The sequence below is a fragment of the Manis pentadactyla genome, chromosome 13 (assembly GCF_030020395.1).
Source record: "Manis pentadactyla isolate mManPen7 chromosome 13, mManPen7.hap1, whole genome shotgun sequence".
Lineage (NCBI taxonomy): Eukaryota > Metazoa > Chordata > Mammalia > Pholidota > Manidae > Manis > Manis pentadactyla.
In genome coordinates this window covers 69,946,400-69,969,478 of record NC_080031.1, presented here as the reverse complement: position 1 = coordinate 69,969,478, position 23,079 = coordinate 69,946,400, and the positions used below count along the sequence as shown (strand labels likewise).

Below are 23,079 nucleotides of genomic sequence, written 5' to 3'. Positions count from 1 at the left end.
AGGAAGTTCTGGTGGAAACCAGCCTTGTATGCATTCACTCAGGTATTCATTAATTCATAAAACAAACCTCTTCTAGGAACCTACTCTGAGCCAGGTAACTCTCGGTGCTGCTTTGCACTTAGCATTTCATAGTTCTCACCACCATCCTGGCTCTACAGCGTCAGCGGGGATTAGAAGTCAGTCCACCTGAACAGGCCCGTTTTGCGTAGGACGGCACACGTGAGCCTGTCTAGAAAGTACCTCTGTTTTCCTCAGTAGACCAAATAGTGGCAACCAGCAGGCAAACCAGTTTGAACTTTTTTAAGAACCTGCTGATCAAGGGGAGGTGATCTGAAGGGTGCCTGTGCAGGAATCTTGTCCATGTAGAAATTCTCAAGGGGGCATGCACTGGTATGCAGGAAGCGGTCAGGAAACTTGCAGCTTATTTTTGGCCTGATAAAGAAGTGAATTAAGCTTGACTAATAATGCTGCCCAGACCGCTACAGGCCCTTTCATGAGTCCCAGTGTCAGACAGCCTGGGGTTCACCACCAGGAGCTGACGCTGATGGCCCAGCTTGTATGTTCCCTGCAGCCTCTTGCTGATTGCCGAGGCTGAGCAGCTCTAGTACCTGCTTTCAGGTAAACCTCACAGAAGGCACACGGGGCTTAATAGGAGCCCCTCAGAGGAACCACCAATGGAAGACGGGACCCGCCCAGTGCCCAGCAGGGAGATGGCCGCATGCGCAGATGCTGCGCTGAGCCTGCCCTTGCTTAACCTGGCCCCTCGTGCTACGGGCCCTTGGAGCACCACGGGGGAAAGTCAGAGCTCTTGAGAGAATCCCAGCCTGGGAGGGGACATTTTGAAATTGGATGTTCAAAAAACTGTCTATCATTATGGGATTTTGTTGCCAGATGTGTGTAGCCTAAAATTCTCTCTACCTCCGTTAAAACTTGGCAACAGAATTTCCCAGTCTGCTCAAAAACCTTTCACAAGAAGAGTTTCAGGAAAATTCTTGGTCTTGTATTTTTCTAAACATGACATTTTCCAGTTCTATAAGAAAACCTGTATGATGTCAAGAAAGAAGGGAATTTCCTGGCCGAATCTCATTCAAGAGTGTTTGTGTTAGTAGAGAATGGAGTTGGAAAAGTTAGTATTGTAAGTCAGTGAGTGCAGATGTTGGATCAACCTGCCTTTGTGAGACACTGTTTTCAACAGAGGCAGTCATGAAAACCAATCTTCAGGAGATGAAGTTTTCAGTCACTCATGGGCATAATGAAGAAAATCACTGCGTTCCAAGCTAAGACCATATCCAGTCACATTGCTCTCATGTTAAAATACTATTATTATTAATTTTTAACAAGCTCGGAAGAGTTCTTTTTATCATTGATAAATGCAATAAAATAATGTTTGTTTTAAATCTTATTTCATCTTTCTATTTAAAATTTCCTTTTGTGTATGTCTTACATAGTACATAATTATTACAGCAAAACCTTTATATCACACCTAATTAAATAAATATGTATGTATTAGGGTGAGGGCTCCGCTCTTTTTCCTTTGAGAAGTGAATGATGAAAATGTTTGGAGACGCTGCTCTGGGTGGAGTGCCCCGTCCCATTCATGCCGATGAGTTTTAGTGAGTCAAATAGCATAGTTACAGTGTGTTTAGAACTTTAAAAAGCATATATATAGTCTTTCTGTGGCCCTTACTCTGTTTCCAAACATTTTGATTTTCATATGCCTTTCCCAATTCAGTGTCTGGCAAGTGCCCATCTTGCTTGTAATGAACTTATATGTGTATTTTTCAGTAAATATATTGGAAGACTTGGAGATTTGCGACAATTTGAAAAAACACACATATTCATTCTCTCACCTACTGTATTGTAAGACTACAGTGTGTAATGTGTGTAACATATGAAATATGTGTCAATCAACTGTTTCTGTTCTCCGTAAGGCTTCTGGTCAACTGTAGACTATTGGTAGTTAAGATCTGTGGGGAGTCAAGAGTTGTGCACAGATTTTCGACTGCGGGGGACTGTGTTCTGACTCCTGTATTGTTCAAGGGTCAGCTGTACTTGTAAAAATTTCCCCTTTGCCTTCCCTACTTTTCCTTATCCCCATTACAGAATGGGTATTGGTTTTTAAAGTATGTTTATTTTTCCACAGAGAATCTTTGCTTCCTTGGTGGGACTTGCTGCTTTTATCTTGTCATCTTTGTTCCCTGACCCTCAGTGATGCAAGGTGGCTTGCTATTGTCTCTTGTCTCAGAATGCCTTTCATGTAGCAGATATACAAATAAGTGGATTTTTCTCTGGTTCTCTCTCCATCACCTGTGCAAGAAGGTAGAGCAATGACATCAGAGCAGAGGATATAATGTAGGAACTCTGAGCATCTGTCTGTTAACTGTTTTAAACCACTCCTGATAGGAGACTAACCCTGGATGCCTCATGCCTGCTGAGACCCTCTCCATATTCCACACACACTAAACTGTGCACTCTCATGCCCACTGTGCACCTTGGGCTCATTTCCAGTAGCACTAATCTTCACTTTGTCTGCCACCGTGTTGGAGACTCTCTCCACACAACCGCTTTTGTGCTATTGTGGAGAAATCTTGGGCATTCTGGGCCAGTCCTAGATTCCTTTATAAAATCACTGTCTTCACTAACAGTAGTCCCATAATGACTATGCCCTGGAAGCTATTCATGACTCGTCAAAAGAGGACTTTCTTTGTCATCCCCACTGCCATTATCAGTGTTTTGTACTTTGGTCCATTTCATGGTAGGGGCCTCATTAGCCAGCTGCTCTAGTTATTCTGGGGTGGGTAGTCCCTCTTACCTTCACCTCTGCTCATGATACCCACCTACCAAACATTACTTCATGGCTCCTTGTCAACTACCAAACTGTGGTAACCTGAGGCCAGGTGTTCAGAATCACAGCTGTGTGTCTTACATGAAGCCACACTAGCTTACCACCTGTCCCCTCAGTTTGGTCCCTGTTTGATCATGCCCTGTACCTGGTTACATACCCTTATCTCCCCTCTGTTTACCTCTGTGTCCTGAAAGGTTCATTTCTAGTACCCTCTCTTTCATGGGACCTTTTTTGATTCTCCACACCCAGGTATGATAGATTTAAACCCTAGTGCACCTTAGCTGACCGTTACCCTATCACATTTTACCTTCTGTTACAGCTCTTAGGTCCTGATTCTGCTTCTCCACACTAGGTTGCCCATGCTGCAAGCCACCCATCTGGGCTCCCTGCAGCATCTCCTAACTCTAGCTTAGCCACCTGACTGCATTTCCAAGACTGCCAGATGGATAGTTTGGTTTTAATGATATTCTGCATTATTCTAACCTTTTTTTGTTGTTATTTTAATTTTTTCTTTGAAAGTTAGGGACATAGTCTTAGCTTGAAATGTAGGCATTGTCTACTTTTATTGTGCAATATTTTACTTCATTGCATCATACTAAGTTGACAGTCATATTTCTGTATTATTTGGTATGTGCAACATTAAAATTAGGCTGCATAAAAATGTTAAATTCCATACAGTAGAAAAGTCACCACAAATTCAAATCACAAGGACACATAGACTGAAAAAATACACACAATACATGTGACGGTCTAATTCCCATGATGTACAAAGGGCTTATCCAAACCACTAGGAGAAGGACAATCCAATAGGAGAAGGGGCAGAATTCATCCATCAAAAAAGCTGTAAATGGTCAGTAAACAAGAGAAAGCAAACTTCTTTGTTAAGCAGAAAATAGTAAGTTAAAATGAGATAACGTATTTGTAGCCTACAAAGATTAAGACAAAACATATGTACTCATTGTTGACAAGGAATGAGCAGTGCCACTTACCTGCCAATGGTGGCAACCTTTTGAAAAAGCCATTTGGCATTCCTTTCTGTAGAGTTACCCTACAATTATGCTTGCATAACTGGGCTATGCTATATGTAAGGCATTTATGTCATTGCAATGTAATTAAAAACTGCCTAATACGGGGGGAATTGGTTAATAATATATTGAATATCCATACAATGGAAAGCTGTACAAAATACTCCATAGCAGTTAAAAAAAATTGCTGTAATTCCCTATATACTGATAGGGAAAGATGTACAACACCTATAAACCAATACAGAAAGATATAAGGGCAGTTCTCAAGACAAAAGTAATTTTAAATAATGCCTTGTTGTCTTATGATCAGTAACATTCACAATTTAAAACTCTGTGAATACTAAAACAGGAAAATCTCATAGTCAGAGTTGTAGAAAACAAATAGAAGATCTTATCCTTTTATGGTTGAAGTTTTTAAAAGCCTTATTTAAGGATAAGAAACCATTATTATCTATTCTCATAACTACAACTTTCTTTTGTTCCCCTTATGGTTGTCAAGACAAATCCCAGGAGTTTAGTAATCCTGCTGTCTTATCACCAGCTAAATGAGAAGATTTGCTGTAGAAATCACTCTTCCAGATTGATGCTATTTATTTTTCCCTTGCACACAAAAGGTTGCTAAGCATCCCCTGGTCAGGGTCTGCCCGCCCTTTACACTGGTAATTGCATTGTTCCACGTCTTTATCAAAGAATCCCTTGCCAGTGAGTTTTTGGGAGGGACAAGTGTCAGGGATGAGAAGCTGCAGTGAAGTACCAGGGACTGAGCGAAGGTGACACAGCACAGGTCATTCTACAAAACTCGTCAGTCTACTCCCCAAATAAATGCCTAGAGTGCATAAAACATGGAGCCTGCTGACCCCAGGAAGAAAAATCAATTGCGATTCATATTTCATATGTCTGTAATTGCTTGTGAAAGCATGCCAGTGGTTTGTTCAGAGGGCAGCTTCTCCTCTCCTGTTGTCTCCTTTCTTTCCTTGTTTCTAATGGTCGTGCCTTTCTGATTAGCAGTGGAGCAAAATTTGGGACTTTCTGTCCTGTCCGCATTAGCATTCTCATTACTGGTGCCCTGCCCTGCATTTGATCAGTGCCTCATACTCTAGGCAAGTGTAGACCGTGCAGTATAAATGGCTCTTTTGCTTGGAGATTCTGAAAGGTTTGGGTGTTTTCTTACTTATTTGTTTACTCGTTTTGCTTTAAGGTCGGAGCAGGGGGTTGTGGAAAGACTCATCTTTCATCAGGAAGAGTTATTCATTGCTTAGGATTTTAAACATCAGAATTGCTTTTTTTTGAAGCTCTAACCATAATGCTTCTTTCTTTTTTTAAAATCAGGACAGGGGGGCCCATAACACCTGATAATTTTGAAAATCACCCAATCTGTCTCTCCTATCTGCCCTTCTCACTCCTGCCCCCAACCGCAACTCTTCCTCATGCAAAGCTACTTTTGGATGCGCAGCCCTTCTGTGGACCGAGATGTCATAGGGACAGAGAAAATGCTGCTCACTTTATGGATTACTGTTAGGTCAACAAAACTTTGGCAGCATTGATTAACTTGACAGTGAGTAGAGCAGTACATTTATCACTTATGGCTGTGCTGTAGAAAATCTAATAAGAGGCAAACAATTCCCTTTAGAGCAGTAACAGGTTCACTGTGGCTAACAGTGCGTGCACTGGAAATTTCTGCCTTTAAATTATCCCCTTGCCGCTGGTTGGGTCGTTGACTCAAAGCTTCTACACTTCTGTAGTCAAGCTCTTGTTATTAATTTCATCACAGTTATGTGACTTAAATAAATATTTAAATTGTTATGTATATGTAGTGGTTTTTTATTTTGAAATCTGAGCAGATGAATTAGATACAGTTCTAGAATAATGGTTTTTAACTAATAGCTAGAAATAAGTTCTCTTGTATGAAGCTAGGAATATCACCAAGAAATTACTTCCCACACCAATTCAGCTTGTTTCAGAACAGCACTTTGGGGAAATTTTAGTCTCAGCTAAATACTTTGTGCAGATATGTGTTCATAATAGTCTTTGATGTGAAATGACTATAAATGTACTTACAGAAATTTGGTGAGATTTTTCTTTTTCTTTTTTTGAGATAGTCCACTAAGACTTTTAATACTTATTCTCCTTCCTTCTACATAATAAATAGCATTACTCAACGTCCCCATTTATTATTAAGATACTTCACAGTGCACTTAGGTATACATGTGAAGAAATAGGACAAAATATGTGTATAGGGTAGCACAAATTATCTAATGATCAGAAAGGTGTGTGAGATGAATTCAGACCAGGGTCAAGTATAAAATGGTTAAATGTTAAACTGTGCTGTAATAGTTACCTGAAAAAACTGGAGAGTATTTGATGAATATGTAATTCTTGTCACTCTTATAGTGTACAGAAAATCTTCAGACATGCTAGAAGAAAGCCATCTTCTTGGATATTTCTTATACCACATGACAGTGTTTTTCTTTCTATTAAACTGCTTTGTAGATTTTCTAGAAGGATGTCTACCTTATCTTATTTTCCTATTCTTGTTCTACACTAAAATTCACAGTTCAGCTACAGAGATCTGGTTAAAACTGAAACAAATTCCCATTTTTTCATGCTTTGGATTTTGCTAGGAAACAGACTTGAATTGGAGGGCTTTTGCATGGTAGTATTGTGAGGTGATGCACTTCTCTTTGTTGGGAGAAAAGTATTCTGCCTGAATCAATTGTCAAGAGATTTACTATAATAAGGCAGCTTGTGGTATGACGAAAAGAAATGTCATGCACAGGAAATTCCCACAGCAGTTTGTTTTTAGAAGAAAAACGGAGTTCACCTGAAACATGAATACATTGGGAACCGAGACTTAATAAGACAGAGCATAGAAAGAGCCGAAAGGCTGCTGCCAAAGGTCCGTGTCAGCGATCTCATCCAATATTTGTCTTTGGGATTCTGAAAGGCATATAAACCAAAATTACTTTTTCTAGAGCTCTGAGAGGGACTGGCTTGAATCAGTAACATTCAAGCCTGTTGATGTTAGTGTTTTGATTTAATTCACTGAAATGAGTTCTCACATTTAACGCACAGGGTAAATGTAATGTATCTCTGTTCTAAAAGTCTTTTTTGAAAGAGCCACGTCTAGCACTCTGGATTTCACAGGTCACAATCACAGTACCCCCACCATTTGCCCTAGTGAACAGAGGCCAGGTATTGATTAACTATCACACTGGCATCAGAACTACTCTTAGGATTCAATTTTTTTGTTGTTTTGCATATTTTATTGATCAAAGTGGTAAATGAGCATCAAGCGTGCAAGAAGACGATGAATTGTTTACTTGCATAAAATAACCTTTCAATAAGGGAAGATGCATGGCTTACACTTTGGTTCTGTTCTGCGGCCCGAAACAGATGGCATTCAGCTGCTATTGATTTGCTTCCATAGTTAAGGAGCAGCCTGCAGCTCTGCATGCCCACTGCATTGTCAAAAGGGGTGTAGATTTGGGGACCAGGATGGAAGCCAGGAAGGACTGACTAAACCTTCTTAACCCTAAGGAAAAAAGAAATCTTACTTGGAAACCATGATCATCTATTTAAATGGAGACTTGGATTAATGAAATCAGATGTGTGCTGTGCTTTTAAATAATGAACATTTGTGGTCATCTCTTATGCCGATGTTTCCAGGGAATAGCAAATAGAGTAAGAATCACAGAATACTAATTTTTAGCATGCTGTATTTGAAGAAAACAAATAAAATCTTTCCTCTTGCCTTTGGCATACAATTTGGTCATTTTGAGATGTATCAGGTAATGTCCACAGCTGAGCCTTCCGGCCTTAAACGTACATGGACATGTAAGCTGTGCTGACAGCCCACTTCTTAGTTACCAGTCGGTCATCTGCATTTATGCAGCAGTCCACCCAGAGCCTTGGTCAGCAATTACATTTGGTTTTGAAATGCCTTTCCATAATAGGTAGTTACAGATGTTGAATTTATAAATATTTTCCTTGAAGCTGTGTCCAGCATTGACTTTATGTCTCGGAAACTAAGGACAAACTAACCTACCAGTTGTGAGGTTTTTTTCCCCCCTCCGGACTGCTTAAATACTGAAAACCACTTGGCAAAAACCATATGAACAAACAGTAAATATATTTACATAAGAAAACATGGATTTATTATTTAGTATATACGTATTAGTCAGCTCAGCCAAATAGCTTAATTTTTTTTGCAACTTACAATTTTAAATATAAGTAAAATTTTCTTTTAACAAACCTTTATGACGAAGCTGCTTGCTCATAATAGCAGAACTTTGCAGACCTACTTCACCGGGTCCGTCTCATAAATAAGCTGTTATTACAAATGATTGTTCTAAAAGCATTCCCATATCTGTTATTCCTTATAAAGGAAATGGTTTATTATAGGCTGTTTTGCTTGTTCAGGCCTGGGTGGGGGCAAGTTCGCTGGGTCCCAAGTGGGTTGTGAATAAATGTTAAGCTCTGTCTCTTCCTTTCCTCTACCCCTACCCTTGCAATAAAGATTTTAGGAAGTGAGGTATTAATTTACTTCTGTAACAAAAAGCAGTTACTTTTCACATTTCCTTTTCTTCTCTTCTTCTAGTACCAGAAAAGCCAACTCATTTTTCCAGCCTTTCACACAAGAGACAAGCTTGGAAGCATAACGGGTTTACAGTGAAAGAGGTGTGCTTGAAACGCAGGTGTGTAGGGCAGATGGCGGGCCCTCACTGGGCGTCCCCACATTCTGCATTCTCCGCCTCCCTTCCTTCAGGCAGCAGGATGCAGAGATACCTAATCAGGGCTTTTCCTATGATTTGCACGCTCTCATTTCCAAGGTAGAGAGACAAGACTAAGACTAGCTGGCATCAGATTTGCTGAACTCAAAAGAGGGTTGAGAAGAGAGAAGCCCTTTCCTTCCCTGCACAGTGTGGACAGGTGAGCAGGACAACCTGAAAAGGAGGGGTGGACCAGGCTCATTCCTTGTCTCTAACAAACAAGAGCTGGTCAATGAGGTGAAAGGTCATCAGCAAGCTGAGGTCCAGCAGGCTCAAGGTCCAGCAGGCTGAAGATGCAGATGGTATCATGGGAGAGAGTAGAAGGCTTCCAAGCCAAGCTACCAGCACTCAGTTTGCATGCCAATGTGTTGATTGTGAAAAAATTAAACCATGGTCAGGATTGATTGGCTCAGATAGACAGATGTAAAGTTATCGAAATCTATTTTGAATTCCTCATTTGGGATTTGTCCTAATTTCAGTAATTTGGGCCAATTTAGTATGTTTTTAGCAGGTAAGTACTATTTCTACCTGACGTACAACTATATATACAAAAAGTGGTATGTTTAATTAGACTTTTATTAGGAAAAAGAAATTCCTCCCCTTTATCTTGGCAATATCTGATGCCAAGTATCAGCCGTGCTTAACAAACATTTTGCTGACCCAATAAAAACTTGCTCAGCATCTTACAGGATTTATCTAGCCAAATCAACTAACAATTAGGCTCTTAAATGTTAGTTACAGGAGAGTGAAAAGAGAGAAAGGATGCACTTTTTTTTGTAGCTTTACTGAGGTAACTTACCAGGAAATCCATTTTACAAGTGTGCAGTCATTTTTTAGTAAATGTATACAGTTGTGTGACCTTCAGCACGATTCAGTTTTAGATTTCCCTCATTGCCCAAATTTCTCTCATGCCCACAGAATCTACTTTTTTGCCTGGACAGTTCGAGCAACTTTTATCCTAACCTTGAAAAATGAAATACACGCTAACAGTTGGCCACACACCCCCTTTTCTTGCTCATTAATCTTTGATGCTCTCCTCCCTGGTCTGCTTCAGGTTTGGAAGGTGACTTGTCCCTGCAGTGTAGACAGCCTTGAACGGCTATAGCTGTATCTTAAAATGTGGCTTTTGGAACACACACCACCAGACAACCAAGAGAAAGAGGTAGAAGTCAGGGACAGGGGGACAGAGGACAGCTGGAGACAGGGAGACGGGAAGAAAGTAATTTAACTCATTTTATTTGTGCCTTTGTCACATACATGTATTTTTCAGGGAGGAATGGCTGATAGGTAACAGGAATCTTTTCCATGTGAATTTCACCCCTGACTTCCCCAACAGTAGAGAATGCTGGCAGGAAGAAGAAGGGAGACAGGTTTGCTGAGCACCTGCTGTGTTTGGAGGACCTATTACTTCCTACCTGCGGTGGGATTGAACCGAAGGAACGAGTGTGTCATATTCCAGGGCTCTCTGTCGCCTGGTGGAGATCGCAGTCTCTTTGTTTTAAGCAGTTATTTTAGTACACGTTTGATCCTATTGTATTTAGCATGTAAAATGTAGAATTTTGCCCCAGATTAATTGCTTTATGTATTACAAAACTTTAGGTTTATAGACAACTAATTATTATTTGTGTGACTGGAGTCAAAGACCTATGGGTCCTCTAAAAGGGTAATTTATAACAAAGCATTTTTCACAGAATAAATTTCATAGTTGTCAGAATATGTAGCATACTGTCAACAACTGAGGAGAGGATGCCAGCATTGAACATATTTATTGAGCATTTTCGGTGAGCGCTCCCTACCGCAGAGCTGATTACTAAACCATAATCTTTGCCTTGAGGAGTTTGGTTTGGCCATTCAGATATCTAAGCAAATAACTACAGTGTAATGTGTGTGTTTGGAAGAAATGTGTGCAGTGATACACGAACACTAAAGGAAGATCAATTTGGTTATGTGCATGATTCAGAGAAGTTAGTTAACTTTCAACAAAGCGTTTTAGTAGAATAAGAACTGGCATTAAATTTAAAAGTAAGAGTAACAGAGGTTAAGCCCATCCACAGGAGATTTTCTTATGTTATCTACAGTGAATAATGCATTATTAAATTATTAATGTTATTTAATACATTAAGTAATATATTTGCCTACTTATTAAATCTTTAAACTTGGAAAGCCTTTAACTTTTTTTAAAAAGCTGTATCGATAATAATAATAGTGTAGTGATAATAATAATAATACATGGTTATGGTATCATTAGGTAATGATCTGTTTCTCTAAATAAAACTTTTCAATACTCAATTCCAAAACCTGCCTGTCAGCTTCATCTAGAAATTGAGGAGATCAGACTAAAAGGGAGGGTCGATTTGCAAAGAGTAATTATTTCCTTCTCAATAGTTGAAAGAATAATTATTAAATTAGTTCCAAACACAGAAGTAAATGAAATTCATATCTCTTCTTAATACGGGGAGCAAGTGAGCTTTCCTGACATTATTGTTCGCAGGGGTAGTAATTTAGGTTGTATTTTGATTTTTTCATTTCCATGCCCTTTTTTTCTCCTAAATGGAATACTATTCAAATTTTGCATATCTTGGTGACTTTTGCATAAGGGAAGGGTATCTTATAGTTTCTCTTCTCTTTTGTTCTTTGCCTGCCTTAACGCAGTTAGATCGGGTGATTTTTTTAAGCATTGTTGAATGTTTGGCTCTACCATCCACATACACAAAAAACGTAAACCATTTTCCTTAGAGTTGGTTCATCTCAAAGTCAGATCCATCTGAGTCACTGATCAGGCCAGACTATTAGGCCAAGCCCAGGAGTTAGCTTATACCTACAGTGTTACTCCACCTTCACCAGCGTCCTTCAAATAAAAGCAGCAAAATGACGATTGTAATGGCTTCTATTTTATTTAGAGTGAATTGGTATATTTGAAAAGACACTGTTGGGTTTGCTACATATACATATTAATTGCTCATTAAATTAATAGAAGGCCACTGGAAAATCACTGAGCCCCATTGTTTGGTATAGTGTCAGCATCACTTGTTCCTTCCAGAGTAACCCACTTTGCATTAAGTAGTGAAGAAATGCCTTTTCTATCAACACTGGGTTTCCTGGTTGAGATTTCAAACACAGATACAGATCAGTCACCCTCCTCTCTGCGACTCGTTCCCACCTTACACGTGTATGACCATCATGGCAATCTGTTGAAAAGTCTTAATTTGAAAGGTAGTTTTTCCTGTAGAAATAGAAGTAGCCAATTTGTTCTAAGCATTTTAAACATTTCAGAGTCTATTGTAAGAGCAGCAAAGGCACAAAGGTACACTACAAAAATTGCATTTTTGTCACTTTTTTTATTTTGACATATCAGGCTGATCCTTCTCTTATCTCTACGCAAATGACACGGTTAGTGGAGCTGAGGATATCGAGGCTTAAAGAAGCTCCTAAAAAATGAGTGCATTAACCCACAGTGCACTGAATTCCCCGAACATCTTGCATTCTGCTGCTCAGACTGAAGTGGGCACCTGCTGGGTAATGTAATTAGTTTCAGAAGGAATGTCATATCAGTCCTCAGGAGTTTACTCTGACCCAAAAACCCTCCTAAGAAAATATCAGGGAGATGAAACAAGAAAAGTTACCACAGTTGGGAAGCTTCTTCTCACTGTGTTGTTCACTATTGGAGGCATGTTCTAAAAGAGTCCTATTTGCTCTCTAGCTCAGTTATTGTCTGGTTGCAAAGTGGCGCTGAAAACAAGATTGATCTAGCAAGTAGCTGTTTTCCTCTTCCCAAAATGAAGACGTGGGGGGCTGTGTAAAAAAAAAAAAAATAGAAGACACTTGAAATTTAACAACAGTTTTTAGCACTCATTATGCTAGATCTAAAACATAAAAACAAATTAGGCTTGTTAATTTCAACCTACTTTTTTTTCACTAAAAAATGTACTGAACAGGGCTGTTTCCAATTTCCCTTTTTATCCTTATTGATGTTCGCTTATAATGAGCTGTCATAAAGGGGTTGTAAGGGTCTCATTGCAGGGGCGGGATAAGTCTGACACGAAATGGTAGCACCACTGTGCTGTGTAGTTCATTTTTCCCAAGACTTAGATGAGCGGTCGCCTATTCTGTTGGCACTGTGTGAGCCGCATCGTCCAGTTCTGTGGCCCTCTTGTCCCCCGCCGCCACCACCACCGCCGCCTCCTTGGCTGAGGCTGCCCCTGTGTTCAGCCACACCTGGGCTGTGCTCCAGAGCCTGCGGGAGGGGCTGGGAGTCCACTTCTCGCCAGAGGGTGAAGGGGAAGCAGCTGACTCTTGGGGGACCAGAAGGAGCCGCAGGATGCCTTCTGGGACAGAGTGCAGCTGGGAAATAGTCCAAGACTGGGTCCTCAGTTCACCAGCGTCACCACCAAGGTGATGGGATAGACAGTCCACCGGGGAGGATCTGGGCTTGCTGTTACTAAGAAGGGAGAAAGTCATCTGACATCTCAGAGTCCGTTTTCTCATCCACAGAATACTCTTGATCTTACTGACCTCAAGGGTGGTTATGAGGATGAAGTGGCCCAGTAAATGTGAAGCTTCTCAACAAGCCATAAAATACTGTGTACATATTAGACATGACTGGTTTTCCTGAGCACATGCCTTGTGTAATTTCCTACTTGTCTGTAAATCCTTGCTACAACATTCTGGAGCCACTGGGCCCTCAGCTGCTTTTGGTAAAACACCTGCGAGGTACTGTTACCTCCCAAAGTATAACAGTCCATGGGACACTCCAGTTATAAAGCTTCTCCTTATATTAAGCCAGAATTTGCCTTCTCGGTTTTTACCTTTGCTGGCCCCAGTTCCTGCTGGGACAGCACCGCGTGCCTTCACAGCCCTGTCTGTGAAGAGGTAAAGGAGGCAGGCCCTGGAGCTGGATTCGCGTGGACAAAACCCAAGTAAACGTATAAATGAAATAATTCCAAGTGCTTTCAAGGAAACAAGTGAGTGAGAAAAGGTGATCAGGGAGTGAGAGAGTGCCCAGATAAGGGGATAGAGGAAGGGGGGCAGGTTTTTTTCATAGGAGGGGGGTTGTTTGTTTTTTAAGGAAACACCCAAGTTCCACTTTGAACAGTTTGAATTGACAGTGTCTGTGGGAAATTCAAATGGAGATGTTAAACGCGAGGGGTCGTCTTGTTGAGTGCTGGCGGCTCCGAAGCCAAGTGAGGTGAGGACAAAAGTAGTCATAAATTAAGCAACACGCAGGAGATGTGCGATCTTGCCAGGCTGAGAAGGGTGGAAGCCCAGGCCAGTTTGTGGAGGGTGGCATAGGGCATGGCCTGGAGATAAGAAAGGGAGTCGGCAGCTGGAGAACACTGCAAAGAGCCTTTGCCACGGAAAGAAGCAGAGAAATAAGCTGTATCCTCTGACGGGCAGTTTTGGTTCGTTGATTTTGCTCTGCTGTTTTAAAATGAGATACTGGAGCACATGTATATGCTGATGAGAACGATTCAGCAGAGAGCATAGAAAGATGAATGGATGGTGGGCGGATGGAATCAGTGAGCAGGCAGAGGAGAGAAGGACGGTAACTAAGGAAAGAAATATTTGAGAGCAGCATCAAGAGGTGGGCTGAAAGCCAGAGCAGACCTGGAGGAGGCGGCCTCTTATGGAAGGAGGCCACTTTCTCCATGGTGGCCGAGGGCGGGGGAGAGGTTGAAGGAGGGGTCATGCAGGCCGAGCAGGTGGGGTGAATATGGGGGACATCAAGTCCAGTGGCTCCCATATATTCACTGAACTGTGAAGAGTGACTGTCAGCTGAACATGAGGGTGGAGAAAGGGTAAGGGACACACACAGAGAGAAGGATGGGAGGGGTGGAGTGAGTGAAGGTGGTCCCTCCGGAGCCCTGGCTCTCAGCGTGTGGTTCCCGGACCAGCAGCAGCGGCTTCTCACCTGGGAACCTGGGAATTTCTTTGAAATGCAGATGCTGAGGACCAGCCCCAGATCTACTGGATCAAAACTCTGGAGATGGGACCCAGCAATCTGGTTTTAACGCACCCTCTGGATGATTCTGATGCTGGCTAAAGTTTGAGAACCACTGTTCTAGAGAAAAGTAGCAAGACAGTGTCTTGTGGAGAAGAGCTTGAATTTAAAGTGAAACCAGGTGGTCTGTATGGTGTGGTTTTCTCAGTGTTCAGCAGCTTGGGTTGAGCATGGGTAAGAAGAGGCAGAATTCAACTGGGACTAAGGTGTCCTAAGAACAATGGGAGGGTGTGATGGGGCTGGAGGCTTTTCAGGGAACCAATTATGATGGGAGATCATGGAATCTTTAGCTGGACAAGGAGAGCAGAAAAGTCAGAGGGGGCTGATGGAAGTGAGAAATCCAGACAAATGGATTGGCGGCCTCACTGATAGTGAGGGGCAGTGCCTTAGGAAAGGGCTCCGTACAGCAGAGCTGGGTCACGTCTGAGCTTGCTGGCCCACAGAGATGGTGCTTTGAAGACCTGACTGAATGCATTCTGTGTAAAAATTCCATAGAATCCATACTTTGGCCAGTGTGTATGCATTAGTACATACATGAAGAGGCCAGGAAATTATGGCATAGTTTGCTTACATACAAGACGTGAGCTTTCTTAAAGATAATGACACAAGTACAATCATATAAGAAAGTGTTTACTATCTTTAATCAGATATTTAAATTATTCAGTGTCTGTAATTGATTATTTTTTCTCATACTATACTGCTACTGAGAATAATAATAAAAATAACATTTATTAGGTGCTTACACTATACCAGGCACTGTAGCCGTCTCTTTATCAGCACGAGTCTTAATCTCATCATGACTACAACCTCCAGGGTCGATACTATTATTGACCCTAGTGAAGCACAGAGGACCTAAGAAACTTAGGCCTAAGATTAAACAATTTAAGTAAATGAGTGTTCAGATGTGCACATAATTCTTATAAACTGAAACTGCCTATCACTTCTCAGTAACTATAAAATAATAGGTTTAGTTTTCACTTGATTATTGGCTGCCCTCCCACCCACCCTCCAGTGATCATGTCCAGCTGAACATGATGTGAAAAAGATTTGTGGCCAGAAAAATAGGAACGTGCCTATCAGCTGCTCCCTGGTACCTCTGTGGCTCTTTCTCCAGGGCACAGTTGGGACAGACTGAGCATGAGGGCGGCTGAGCAGACCACGGCCTGGATGGCTGGTCTGGGTGACTGGTGAGCTTATCGCCTGTGGGCCTGACAAGGCATCTGGGTTGTCATGTGCTGGTCACTCCATTGTATTTGGCAGGGGTCAGATATGAATCTAAAAATGTTATCTTTGGACACCAGAGGCACATCTTCCAGCTTCTTCTTTTTTCTTTTTAAATAAATTAGTGTTTCCCCCTCAAAGTTAGCCAAGATCTTTAAGATAGAAAACTTCTGCTTGAAGGTGAAGTTAGTTAGTCCTTTTAACATGCTAGAGTATCAGTGGAAACCTTTGCTCTCTCCCTTTAATTGCTCTTAATAGAAAGTTGTTAAAAGATCATAAAATTTGTGATTAAAAGGACCTATTTAAGGAGAATTGTATTTTTGTCTACCAGCCAATGCCAAATTATTCCCTATGGCTCATTCTACAATGATTTGGACAATCCTTTGTAAAACAAGTTTAATGAAACACTCTCCATTTCCATAGGGATACTGTCTATGATTTGTTTAATAGACCCAATTTAGTAGGATATTTTTCTAGCTTACAGTTTTCTTTGCTTAGTCTCATTACCTATATGCTTGATCTCTTTACTGTTCTACAGTATGTGCTTGTGGCACTTGCTATGTGAGACAGACACATCTTTCACATATTCATTGGTCCTCTTCTTGCTTTTTATAGACAATGCAATGCATGTGTGAACCTGATTGTTCATTTCATTGTTCATAGGCTGTTCTTTCTGGTGTGGACCTGAGATGGTGGCAGGTGATGGTGCGTTTTGGCCCAGTGACTCAAGAATACCAGGCATTGGATCTCTTTGATTCGTTTGGCCTTTCCCTCCTGTTGATAAGATGGCAGCTGAGCTCAGAAATCACACTCATGTTCCAGGCAAAAAGAGGGAATAAAGTGCTAGAAAGATGGGCAAAAAGATGAGGGCCTAACCGTCACTTGTAAGAAGAAGCTTTTTGAGTCGTTCACACCCAGTGACTTGCACTGACATCTTAGTGGCTGCATCTGTGTCCACGGCAAGGGAATTTGGGATTTGCAGTGGGGGCGGGTGTTACTGTCACTGCTCGTTGTTATCGTTGTTTGCATTTTTTAGTGTGGCAGCTTGCTGTACCCTCTGACAGAATCAATGTCCCATTAATGAGGAAGAAGGGGGAATGGGTTTTGGTAGGCAACCAATGGTATGTACCACAGCCTCCAGTGGCAGAAGGCAGGCAGAGAATTCAGGCACTTTGCTTACATGTAGAATACCTTTCTGTGATGTCCTTCTGTTCCTATTTCCGGGGGAAGCCTGTGAGTCTGTCAGAAAAAGGCTGATACCATCTGGAAAACCTCCAGGAAGGGATCCATGTTCTTTGTGGAGTGGAAGCCCCCGAATAAACATCTATAACTTAACTCCAAGATGTGGATTTATTTTGGCATTAGATTTGACAGAAGGGCTAGAGTATATGCTTCTTTCCGTGGACTCCAAGAACACTGCTGTCCGTGACTAGCAGCCGTGGGCACAGAGGCCACCTCTGTCACCTATCCTGTGTTGTTTCCTGTCCCCCTCAGTGTGGTCCACTGGGGCTGCTATCAGTCCACCTGTGTATTTTATGTGAATAGTTTCATCAACTATGTTTTTTGTCACAGCCAAGAAGTTATGGGCCTCTTCCTCACTTTCTTTATCATTTCCTATGTAGATCTGCTTCAACTTTAGACCTGTGAATGGTCTCCACAAGGCCACTTCTCAGTTTTTGTCTCATTTCTCTGAGGACTTGCTACTGCATCTTGAAATAGTCTTTGTCTCACTGTTTCACCATTTCCCACTCAGCGTTCCCACTAATGCCGTCCGCTGTGAGCTATGCTCATCCAAGGTTCTTAAATTCATGTAGAACATTAATTGTGTAAGTGTAGCATTTAAATAGGAGCCTCAATACAGTGTGTATAACAAGACAAAGATACAAGGTGTTGGAGGCCTTCATTTAAACAGAAAAGATACTCACCCAGAATACTGTGTCTCAACGGCAGGGCCGTAAGAGTGCATACCGAGGAAGGTCTAGTCCATCCAAACTGTGCCCCATCAAACCCACCTCTGCTGGAGCTGGGTCAGAGTGTACAGTAGGTGAAGAAGGAGAATGCTAAATCAGAGGAGTAAACCAGACAGGGAATGTTGAGGGCACTGGAGAGTGCAAATTGTTTTCAGGCACTTTAAACACTTAAAAAACATCAATTCATCAACATGTATAGGCTATGCTAATTGTAAATCTTTCATTAAAAACCAGTCTCCTGAGGCTCTCTCCAGGCAACATCTTACAAGCCCAGTTCTGATTACTATTTCTTCTTTAAAGTAATAAGATAGCACTTCCATAAGCATATTCTATAATTTGTATTTAAATTAGTGTCTTATTCCATTATTTAAATTACTGAGTCAGTTTTGGTTTGTTTGTAATACACAGTTTTATTTACATGTCTGAGTCTCCTGATCTTCGTTTTGACTTATAAGCCAGTGTGTAGCTGCTTTTAGAATTTTTTTTTTTTCTACTGGATCATCAAGAAAATGACTCATAAATTCTGATGTTATCTCTAAATGTGTGATTGAGTCACATTGTTATTCAACCTACAGTTAGGTCATTTAATGGCTCCAGAGTCTATAAAATGTGGCTTTAAAGTATTTTTACCCAGTCAAAAAAAAGAATTGAGTTGGTCAGAGGTTGTCAAATAGGTTTTAAAAACATATGAGGCCGCATATCGAATTTACCGAGTATCATAATTCCTCCAAGTGGTAAAGATACCTCAAGACAAATGCTGGGCATAGAAGCCACAGGGCATAAATCTGCAAAGAAGTAAAAAGCTAACCTTTTCAAACAATATGGCTTCTCTCTCACTTACCAACTTTACATTTCCCTGTATGGCCCCAGAAGATGACTGGTTAGCCAGAGACGGGTAAGATTCCTCAAGGGAGGAACAACCTAAGACAGGCACAGTCGCAGGGGGGCCATCAGGTGAGAAATTGGGGATCAACAGAGGTGAGGCTTAGAACCTCACCCCCCTGTTTTGAGAGAAATCTTTTGCATCCATGGATGTTTTATTGCCCTTGTCTAGCTTGGATTAACACATCGTCTACAGGCACACACCTGATCATCTACATTTGCTCTCTTACACTAAACTATGTTTTCTACCTTTATCTTGCATCTACCTACCACTTCAGCATTTTATTAAAAAAATAATAATAATAATAAAGGGAGAAATGTGGGATCCACATATAAATCAAGTATAAAAATCAAACGAGTATTCATATTTGACCTGATTGTTTATAGTTCATAATGCGTGATCAAAACCGAAAGTTTTTGTGATGACTGCCCTTGTACTGTTCACCATGTAAGGACTTATTCACTATGTAAGAATTTGTTCACCATGTAAGAACTTGTTCGTTATGCTTCAGAAGATAGGAGACTGAAGAGAATTAGGTTTGGGGTGGATTAATGATTGTGCATTGAGCATTGACTCCCTTATACAGAATTTTATTGTTGTTAACAACCATTTGATCAATAAATATGAGAGATGCCCTCTCAAAAAAAAACAAAAAAACAAAAAAAAACATATGAGGCCAGACAGATCCTTTTGGATTTTGCTTTTGTTTTGTTTTCAGTTTTTTAAATATAGGACAGAGATGAATGGAATTTATTGCCTTTCTTCTTCTGGGAGTCTTTATATTCTTGTAAGAATTAGTTGAGATGTTAAATTTAAAATCCAAGGAAAATCAGAAATGTATTTTAAGGGGGCCAACTTCAGTGGTTCCCTTAAATTTATCTATGGGATAAATTAAAGTTGCAAATATAGTGGAAAAATATATATTGGGAAAAATAAAGGATTCCAATAAAATTCACTGAGAAAAGAGCTAAACTATGTAGCATAGTGCCATTATGCATGCAGTAAATGTCAATAAATGTTTGTGGAATGAATAAGGGAGTGTCTCAGGGAATCAAAGCATTGGTTGACAGTAGCTTTGGGGTCAGAGAGACCTGGGTTCTGATCACAACTGTCCCTTACCCCTTGAGAAACCTCGCACAGGTAGGTGATGTTTGAACCTCAAATCCCTCATGTATAGAATGTGGATGATAGGGTCTCGCAGCATTGTGAAAATTAAATAAGTTGAAGAACCTAACACAGAGTAGGCATCACATAAGTTTGTTGTTATTATAAACCACCTGAAAATCGTCACGTTTGATAGGTTGAAATTGTTGAAAGTTAATGTGACTCAATTCAGTATTAATCATCATGTTGCATGAATTGATTTTATTTCCCAAAAAAAGATTATTTAGTCCAACCTGAGGGTTTGCGGAAGGTTCCTAAGGGAGGTAACACTTGAGCTAAGACTTGAAGGGTACGTAGAAGTTGGCCAACTGAAAAGAGGTGGGGAGAGTGTTTGCAGTGATAGAGCTACCCCCTTGTGAACAGGTCAGTGAGGCTCGGGGAGACCTGTCAGTGGTGGTGTTTGGAAAGACTGGGTCTTACTGGCTTTACCAACTCTTTATTGCACTATAGTCAGAGGCACAGTCTACTGGCCTAGAACTGTCTATCCTTATTTTTTTTAAATGTTTGAGCATAACACTACAATAGGTGCATATTTAATAACAAGTTATATACATGTTCTATTATTCCATACCTCAAAAATTAGAAAAGATGGATTTCCTGATTTTTTAATTTAAGATAGATAGAAATTCTAATATTTGTTTTTCTGAATCACAGTTAATGGTCTTGCTTAACTCCCCACATGTCTGTAACCTCCTTTGGAGATGATTAGCCTATAAAAAAAATACACTGAGCATGGACAAGTTTTCCTAAAGTCTCCCAGACATGTTTTATGTGAGTTTAGGGTTTATATTTTCAGTTTCTGCATGGTCTCACAACCCCCAGTTGTAAGAAGTTAACTTAATCATAAGCTCCACACAGATTACTAGGATCCTGGGTCAGGAATGAGCTTCTTAGGAGCAGATGCAAAACCACTCAGGGAGGGCATACCTTGAACCTGGCCTGGTTCTGTCCTATAGATAAAGCCCTGTTGAAGATGAGCTCATGAACCAAAATTATGAAACAGAAGAAAGTAAAACGGTTATGAGTGAGAATCAACAGACACAAAACAGCCAGATTAAATCCCAAAAACTTCGAATAAAAGGACAATTTAATGGAAAGCAAAAATTTTAATGCCCAAAATAATTGGAAGCATAAGGGAAGGTCAAGAATCTAAGAAAAAGAGACCAGGCAGATTTAAAAAACAACCAAATATAAAAGGAAAATATAGTCATTAATATTAGCCCAATGACTTGATTAAGGAGCAGTTTAGAGAGAGCCAAAGAGAGGATTTAATGCGTGATCATTGGGTCTGAGGAACACTACTGCTGTTACAGAAGTAGTCAAGATGTAAATCCGGTCATGTCATGTGCACCTGCGTCCACCACCTACCACCCAGTGAGGGAGCACAGCTCAATGGCCCTCAAATCCACAGAGGAGGAAGAGCAAAATCCTTCAGTTGATCCAGGAACCCCGCCCAGCCTCTCCAGCTCAGAGTTCCCTATTCCGTTGCTCAGCTTCATTGTTTTCTCAGCCCAGCCACACTGGCTGCCTTTTCATTTTCTTAATGCTGTGCTTCTACCTTCTACACGTGAAAATATCCTGCTCCTCTTAACCTATGAGGCTGACCTAATAGGCTAATTACCTCCCTTTAACCTATTAGCTCACTCAGCTCCCAGCCTTAGGATCACCTTCCCAGGAACACTTTCCTCCACCCCACAGGCTAATGAGGGCTCCTGGTTACTAACACCTAAACAGCCAGCAACGCTTCTCCCATCTCCTTGTTTCATCATATTCATTACTGTGACTCTTTGAACACCATTCACCTTTCTGTGAATCTATATAACATCCTGAGGGGGCAGGACCATGTATGGTTGGCTAACCATTGTGCCAATGGTTGTACTCAGTAGGTGTTAAATAAATATTTATGTGTGAATAAATATTCACAAAATACATAGAACATATGTTTTGATATTAAAACAGCTCAGAAGATTGGTTGGCTTTCCGGTTTCTATTGTTTCATGGTTGGTTTTGTATTTTTAGCCATATTATCAGAAATGGTATTTCTTCTTTCAAATCTTTCTTAAGCTAAATGACATGATTTCTCTTCACAGATTTTTTACCATTTTAAATAGGCCCTAGTCAGCATTCAGCTTTTAGTGCAGGTCCTCAGACTCCTTGCAAGACATCTCTAAAGCCCTCTGAAGCCACAGCAGATGTCTGCTTGCATTCTATGAATAGTGCAAGTTTTTCCAGGCACAGAGCAGACATGTCCTGGGAGTGGTGTCACACATGAAAAGGACGCATGGTACAGTGCGTTCTTCAGAGCATCTCTGATTTTTTTTTAAGTGCTCACGAGCCTTCTTAAGATCTGTTTACTGGCTGACTTTTTCATAGCGTTCCTTTGATGACCTTAGTGTGGCTCTTTTTTGTGAAATCGTGAACAAGTGCTGGGGAGGGGCTTTGTGGGAGGCCGAGGACTGTGAAGCCTCTGTGAGCTGGTGGGTTTCAGTCCCAGAGGAGGGTGGCACTGTAGCCCGCTTACTACCGTGAGCAGGTATTGATTTTCACCCTCCCTGTTCTTAGCTGCACCTCTGAAGTAGGTACGGTCTGAAGCATCTTTCCTGGGGAGGAGAGGAAAAACTCATGAACTTGGTCACCGCAACAATCGGTCACTTCAAACCAAACGAGATGGGCCAGGAAAAGGGCTTTAAAGATCCTCAGAAACCTCTGGACTTATTATTATTAGTTCAGTACCCTGGCTCTTGTGATAGAGGGGCTCTCTGCAACGTTTATAACAAACCTTGATAGAAAATGGGAAGAAACGTGGTTTGGTTTTTCTTTTTTAATGTTTTGAAAAGAGAATGAAAGGATCAAATCCGTGAAAATAGTGCGGCTTGTGCAGCAGTCTGGGAAGGTTAGCAAAGTGGTCTTGTCCAGGTTTCCAACAAGATGTTCCGTTCCTGTTATAATTGGCTGCTGGGTAGGTTTGGACCTAACTAGAATGCCAGTGTTCGATTTCACCGTGTCCTCAGTGGGGATGTGTCACCGTTTACGCTCGCCTTAGTGACAATTTTCTAAAATGGAAACTCGTGGGAAATCATTACAATGTTTATACGTCTCCCTTGCGGACAGTGTTAGCCTGTGATATTTTACCAGTGTTTTCTACCGCATGATGGCATCTAGTGAAGGTTCAGGCAGAACAGGGCCCTCTAATTTTGTGACTAC

The 23,079-nt window shown here is 41.0% G+C and overlaps 1 protein-coding gene across 9 annotated transcripts in view; it reads left to right on the top strand.

The window, feature by feature from the left end:
- Positions 1-23,079, top strand: part of SNX24 (sorting nexin 24) — a 198,154-nt gene that overhangs the window by 161,424 nt on the left and 13,651 nt on the right. Inside the window, exon 3 of one of the 9 annotated variants that reach the window (XR_008993187.1) lies at positions 13,131-13,221. The exons of the other annotated variants lie outside the window; for them this stretch is intronic. The gene's annotated coding sequence lies outside the window, so the exon portion shown is untranslated. The remainder of the gene's footprint in view (positions 1-13,130; positions 13,222-23,079) is intronic. 9 annotated transcript variants of the gene reach the window in all.